Source organism: Puma concolor, chromosome C2 (assembly GCF_028749965.1).
Source record: "Puma concolor isolate L17-30 chromosome C2, mPumCon1.1.hap2, whole genome shotgun sequence".
Lineage (NCBI taxonomy): Eukaryota > Metazoa > Chordata > Mammalia > Carnivora > Felidae > Puma > Puma concolor.
In genome coordinates, this window is record NC_141675.1 from 82082443 (window position 1) to 82089813 (window position 7371).

A 7371-nucleotide genomic window follows, 5' to 3' on the forward strand; every position below is an offset into this window, starting at 1 on the left:
ATAAACATAATACATATGCTGTCCATCTAAGACTCATGTTTATAGGGACATAGGTATAGATACATATTCCTTTAGTTGAAACATTTTGACACAATCATAAAAGGCACATGACATTTGATCTCCCAGTGAGGGAGATAATAGAGATGATTGGGCCGGTGGGTAACTGAAGAGTATTTCTTCAAAAAGGAGCAACGTCTACTCAGCTCCATCACAATATTTGTCACTCAGCCCCACTGTTGGAAGATTGTTGAATTTTTCAAAAGAATCTAAAAATTAATATTTGTAAGTAGTCTCCCAATTATGGGATGGCTTAAGAAAGAAAGAAAGAAAGAAAGAAAGAAAGAAAGAAAGAACCAATCAAAATGCATGAACATGTATTTAGCCTAAGGGCCACTAGTTTGTAATTTCAGAACTAAAGTATTCATCCAAAGAGTATATATCTGAATGGGGATTCAAGTGTCCCTGGCAATAGTAAGACTGGAGAACACAGGCTGGCCCTAAGGACATAATGGGAGACTTCTTTTCTGTCCCCAAATCAAAAACACCTGAATCCTCAAAATAAGGATTCAAAATAGTGATCTGACTTAACACTCCATCAGAGGAGAAAAAGCTGGAAAATAGTTCCTTCCATCCACTCTGGTGGGAGAATAGAGGCTCCCTGTCTGGTGACTTTAACTGTAAGACAACCAGAAACACAATCTGCTACCCTGAACAGGAGCTGAGTGAAAAGAGCAAACGACCACACCAGACATGAGCAGTCACCTTCAATACATTAATGCTGGCTGCTTGTGAGCTATGACCCAATGAGTGTCAGCCTTTCTCAGTCACTAATAGTGAGGGATGGAAAAGAAGCCAGATGTTTATTCCACTACTGCACTTGGAGAGAAAAGCAGAAAATCCCTTCTCTGTTCTAACAAACTATTAGATCCTTTTTCCTGTTGAAAGAAAAGATATGGGAATAAGGACTCCCCAGAGGAAATGTGACTCATCGTGGAACTTGGAATTAAGAAATGACAGGCCATCCTACCTACCTGAATATCCAACAGAAAATGATTGAGCACAGTCCATATTCTATATTCATTTCTTCTTAAAGGAGATTAATCCATCCTTGATGGATGTTCAAGGATTTTCACTTGGAAGAAAGCAGTTTATCTTCCAATGTGTTAAAAGGTGGTGGTGGGGTAATGTAAGTTGCTCCAAATCCTAAAAAGGAAGAGAATGCTTTTACCCATAATCTTATTCCTTATTAGCTCAATGTCCCAAATACAAAATATCTTCACAAAATTTGAGAAATTACTTTTGTTATTTATGAATTATTTTTTTAGTGAAAAAAAATAAAGGATGAATGGCAAAGACATGGAAATTAAACATGATTTCTTATGAATGAGTAGCTACATAATTGTGTTCTCAAAAGCAAAGTTAGCTCTGGTGAGTATCAATTTCCATTAACAATATAAAGACAATGCAAGCAGTATAAAGTCATAGCTTTTGGCATTAGCTATACAAGGGTCAGAAAGATAATGGACCATATTTTTACCGTATGAAGAAAGGCTAAGAGGTTATGTTATTAGCCTCTGACCCAACATGCCATACTTGAGTATAATATTCGGTGTCAAATACTTCAATGAGGCAAATGATAAGAAAATTTCCTTGTGGGTCATGCATATTCATAATTGACATGATATGATTGCAAGTTAAATGTATATCATTTACATAGCAATATTGCCTATTTAGGAGCAGGAGTTTTAAGTCAAGTAGAGATGAATGTGTGTATTGCTTCTCTCCTAATTATCTGTTTGACCATGGGCTCTATGGGCCTCAATCTCCTACTTAGTAAAATGGAGATCATATTATTAACCTCACTGGGTTTTGTGGGCATTAAATGATATAATGCATGTAAGTGCATAGCACAGTGCCTGGCATATTATAAGTGCTTGATAAGTGTTGGCCAGTACTATACCCATAATGGAATCATGCTCATGGTTGCAGAAACTTACATTTGCATAATGGGTTATGGTTTACAAATTGATTTCACATGCATCACTTTTCTTTCCTTATCTTTCTTCTTTCTTTTCTTTCTTTTTTTTTTTTTTTTTTTTACTCTCCCAAAATGCACAAAAGCAGTACAGAGCAGGCACACATTATTTAGGATAAGTGACTTTCCTAATGACACTCAGCCAATTAGCAGTATGGTTAGGCCTCTAATCTAGACTTCTGACACCTGATCTAGTGCCAATTCTGGAACTTTTCCTATAAGATTCATGTGGAAGTATTTCTAATTGTAACTATTTAATATGGACCATTATACATTCAAATCAACAAGTCAGTTAATGTAAAGCCACAAAAAGCTAATTAAATGTCATATCAAGTGTCTGATGTGTCATCTGGCCTTGTCATATTATGATTTTATAGAATTTCATTTTTTTCTATTTTAACATTTGTTTAAGAATTTAAAAAATAGAATTATTTTTTTGTGTCTTCTAGACTCTATGATCAGGTTATAATTTTTCTTTCAAAATAAATTATTTGTATTTGTCTTAATGGAAAATAAAATGTATCCCCCTTATACCTTGAAAAACAAATTTAATCTTTTAGCAGCTGTGATTTACACTGTGAGTTCCAATTATCATTTCTTATAACTAATAAGAATCCTAGTGATAATGCGTACACTTCTAGTTTGAAAATTTGAAGTGACTGGTAAACTAAAGTGCATGAAAAAGATATCAATAATAAATTTACCTGGGTATAAAGATATAAGAATGCAGAATGATAATCAGTCCCTATGGCAATGATTTCAAACTTCTGTGTGTATAAAGATCATTTGGGGGGCATCTTAAGATGAAGATCCCAGGATGGGCCCCTCCCTTAGAAGAGTTGATTTATTGGGTCCTGGGCATTGTCTAGAGGTCTATGTTTTAATATTGTGCCCTTGATAATTCAGGTATTCCATGGGTCAACTATCAACTACTACCTATGAGAGTTCTTTCAAACCCTTTCCATAGTTTTTATTTTATTACTCAGGTTATAAGAGGAGAAAAGCTTTATGAGAGTCTGGTCCAGTACTTCTTAAAGTGTGTTCCTTGATGCATCCATATTGGAACCATTTGGGGTTCATGCATGAAAATGCATATTTCTTGACCCATCCAAGATTAACTAAATTAGGATCTCGAGAGTGGGGCAGATTTGCACTTGAAATAAACTTTCCAGGTGATTCTAATGCACAAAAAGTCTAAGAACCATTAATTTGTATCTCTCTTTAACTCCTCTTTTACCCTTGTAGGCTCTGATTTTCTCCAGCCAAGGAAGACTACAAATCATCCTTTAAACAAGGTGTTTGCAGGCAATAGATGAAAATATAGGGCATGTTTAGCCCTTGGAGTTGCCTTGGCACAAGAAGACAATTAAATAGAGGAGCAGTTAGTGCAGTGTATTTCTAATATATGAAACATCAAACACTGACATCTGGAATCTGGTAGGATTGCTGTAATCATCACATGTATTAATCAGATTCAGATAAGCTACATTGTGCTAACAAAGAACTCCAACATTTCAGTAGCTTTATATCACAAGAGTCATTTCGTCTTTATGCTATATGTCCAGATACGGGCTTACATTTCTGTAGTTCTGCCATCTGAAATGTGTGGCTTCCTGCTGTTCTGAACTTCTAAATATGACACTTATTACTCTCACTTACAATCCACTGGCCAAAACTAGCTGTGAGTGCTGATCCAGTCATAGAGAAGGCTGGAAAATGCATTCTTCCTGGGTTCCTGGGAAGAGAAAAATGAAGTGGAACTTGGTGAACACAAAGCACTGTCTTAGCCTAAGAATGAGATATTGAGATTGCCTGAAGAGGCAAGAGAACTACATACGGAGTTATGTTAAATACCTTGATAATGAAGGAATGGAAGGACTTTCCTGCCAACACCCCACCTCAGCTTGCCAAGGTGTCAGGTCAGGTAGTTGTGAAAAAAGAGTATACGAAAATGAATACGCCTTGTCCATAATTTTCCCTAAGGAAAGTTACAGAAGGAATGCATAATAATGATTACAGCTTCTGATTAAGGAAAAGGATTCTTAAAAATTGGCAAGTTTCTGTATTTGGTTAATTTCCATTCAGTGGCTTTAGGTAGTTTTCTAAGAATGTGATGCTCAAACCATCTGCCAACGAGCCATTTCATTTTTGAATATCCAGGGAGTCTCAGAAGGATTGAAGACATTTAGAACACAGCAGAGCATGTAACACGGTCATTAGAAAGTCTCCCTTGATCTATTTATCTGAAGAGCTAAATAGGGAATTCAAACTGAACATGCTAGAGCTCAGATGAAAGAAGAAATAAACATTGTTGTGGGTATTATGAAGTCGGCCGCCATCTATGCATCTGCTCTATGATTTGGATTCTTTGTATTAAAGATTTGAATTTTTACGACTTCTCTAATGTTGTGCAGTATCATTTGGTCATGAAGAAATCTCTCTTTGTGCTTAAGGAGCCTAAATCCATACTAACAAGTTACAATGCTGAACAAAGAAAAAGTTTGATTGCTTAGTATAGTGAGGAGATTATGGACATACTCAAAATTCTTTAGAGAATAATTGACAAAGGTTTTCTCCTGGATAATACAAAACACTTAAATATTTAAGTAGAAAAAAATGGCTCTTTGAAATGGCCTCATAGAAAGAAAGCAGGAAGATTCCAACTCTGAACTCAGAACATGAGCTATTTTTTTAAGTTTTTTTGTGTGTGTCTTTGTTTGTTTATTTATTGAGAGAGAGAGTGTGCAAAAGCAGGAGAGGGACAGAGGGAGGGAAAGAGAGAGCATTCCAAGCAGACTCCACACTGTCTGTAGAAAAGTGGACCGGAACTCACAAACTGCGAGATCATGACCTAAGCCAAAATCAAGAGTCAGATGTTTAACTGACTGAGCCACCCAGGTGCCTCATGAGCTATTTTTATCCTACTCTAGGTGACAGGAATTTTAATATTCTATGCTTTATTGAAAAAAAAGTAAGATCAAAGCTGATATTTATTTCTCATTTAAGACACAAAGCCATACATAACAACTTGTTACTTTTGTCAAAAACTATGGTACATGCTTGCAGTTAATTTATAATTCAATGTTTCAAAACACCTCAGGCAAGTAGTTCTTTTAAAGAATTGCAGAGGGGCGCCTGGGTGGCTCAGTCAGTTGGGCATCTGATTCTTGATATCTACTCAGGCTGTGATCTCCTGGTCATTAGATGCAGCCCAGCATCTGGTTCCACGCTGAGTGGGGAGTCAGTTTAGGATTCTCTCTCTTCCTCTCTCTCTGCCTCCCTCCCCCTGCCTATGCATGCATGTTCTTTCTCTCTTTCAAAATAAATAAATAAGCATTTTTTTTAATTGCACATATTTGGGGCCTACCTCAGACTATTAAATCTCCCAAAATGAGTTAGATGTATATTCTTATAAAGTATACATTAAGTACCTTTTTAATGTCTGCAAATGTTTCAGTGAAAAATTAGTAATAACATAAATTTGGACAAAAAGAAAAGTAAAAGCAAATCCCGATCTTTTAGACAATGTATATTTTTCTTACAGTAAAACTTAAGTTTCCTTGCCAAATACTGAGGTTTGAGACCTTTATTTTCATATCTTGTTATGAAATTACATAAAATATGAGAAAAACAAAATGTAGTTAAAATTATGGAAAATAATCAATGTAGTTTAATCAACTGCAATTTATTTTTTAATTGTTTAACGTTTATTCATTTTTGAGAGGCAGAGAGAGACAGCGTGAGTGTGGGAGGGGCAGAAAGAGGGAGACACAGAATCCGAAGCAGGCCCCATGCTCTGAGCTGTCAGCACAGAGCCCATCGCGGGGCTCGAACGCAGACTTCAAGATCATGACACTTAACTGAGTGAAGTCAGACACTTAACTGACTGAGCCACCCAGGTGCCCCATTAAACAACTGCAATTAACCAAAGGCAGGAACCCTAGTATTCATTACATCCATATCATCGGTCATCTACAGTAGGACAATGTGTTCAAGGTATAACAACTTGGCTGTTGGCAAAGACAATTAAATGACTGCTAAGAAGAACCAAAGGATAAAAGGGAGAATAAGTGAACCTATTCACTAATTTACAAACCTCAGGACTGCAATGTAAAAGGGAAGGGAGATCAGTAACAATTCCCAAATACCAGATGGACAGCTAAAATGTGGACTTAGTGTCAGGGTTTAGGGAGGAAAGTTGAATGGTTATTTTTATAAATAAGAGCCTTGGATATAGCGGAATCAGGAGACCTGAACTGGAGTGCCAGTTCTCCTATTTACTGTGTGCCTTTCAGACACTTTTGCTCTCAAGTTTTCAATTTCCTCATATATTATAGGAGTATAGTATATCCACCTCAGTAGATTGATGTAAGGGTAAAATTATATAGTAAATGTGAACCTCTAACATCTATAAATTACATGCTTGGAGTGGTATTATTATTATTATTATTATTATTATTACTATTCTATAAAAGAAAGTTGGGGAAAAGGAAGAGGCTCAAGAGAAAGTTCTTAACCTGCTGAATACTGTGGTACTTTCCAGACCAGATAGTTGAACTGTAATCTTTCATATCTAAAAATGAAAGAATAAACAATACAATTTTGTATGGCTCTAAGTGTTGAAGGCTACAAAAAAAAAAATCAGACTCTGAAAAAGTAAAAAGTTAAAAAAAGTTGCATTTCTTTGTGTGCTGCCATATAATCAATTACTTTTTAGCAGCTTAAAACAACAAATATTGGGGTGCCTGGGTAGCTCGGTCGGTTGAGCATCCAACTTCAGCTCAGGTCATGAACTCATGGTTCAGGAGTTGGAGCCCCGCATTGGGCTCTGTGCTGATAGCTCAGACCTGCTTCGGATTCTGCGAGTGTCTCTCTTTCTCTCTGTTCCTCCCCTGCTTGCACTCTGTCTCTGTCTCTGTCTCTCTCTCGAAAATAAAGATTAAAAAAAATAAAAATAAAACAACAAATATTGATTATCTCACATTTTCTGTGGGTTTCGGTCAGGAATTTGGGAGTGATTTAGCCGGGTGTTTCTTACTCAGAGCTCCTCACGAGGTTGCTGTCAAACTGTTGATCAGGGCTATGTCCATCTGAAAACTTGACCAGGGCTAGAAGATCCATCTCCAAATGCAAACACATGAGTGTTGGTAGGAAGCCTGAGGTTTAATATGAACCTCTCCATAAGGTTGGTTGAGTATCCTAATGACGCATCATTGGCTTACCCCAGAGCAAGAGATCCCAAAGAGAGAGAGCAAGGAGGAAACCACAGTGCCTTCTATGACCTAGTCTCCAAAGCGACACAGCATCCTTTCTGTAATAGTCTATTGGTTAGAAAT

The 7371-nt window shown here is 36.7% G+C and overlaps 1 protein-coding gene across 2 annotated transcripts in view; it reads left to right on the top strand.

Moving 5' to 3' along the window:
* IL1RAP (interleukin 1 receptor accessory protein) overlaps window positions 1-4431 on the top strand; it is a 138496-nt gene extending 134065 nt beyond the window's left edge. For both annotated transcript variants that reach the window (XR_015240206.1, XR_015240207.1), the window contains one exon: window positions 3281-4431. The gene's annotated coding sequence lies outside the window, so the exon portion shown is untranslated. The remainder of the gene's footprint in view (window positions 1-3280) is intronic.
* The last annotated feature ends 2940 nt before the right edge of the window (window positions 4432-7371 follow it).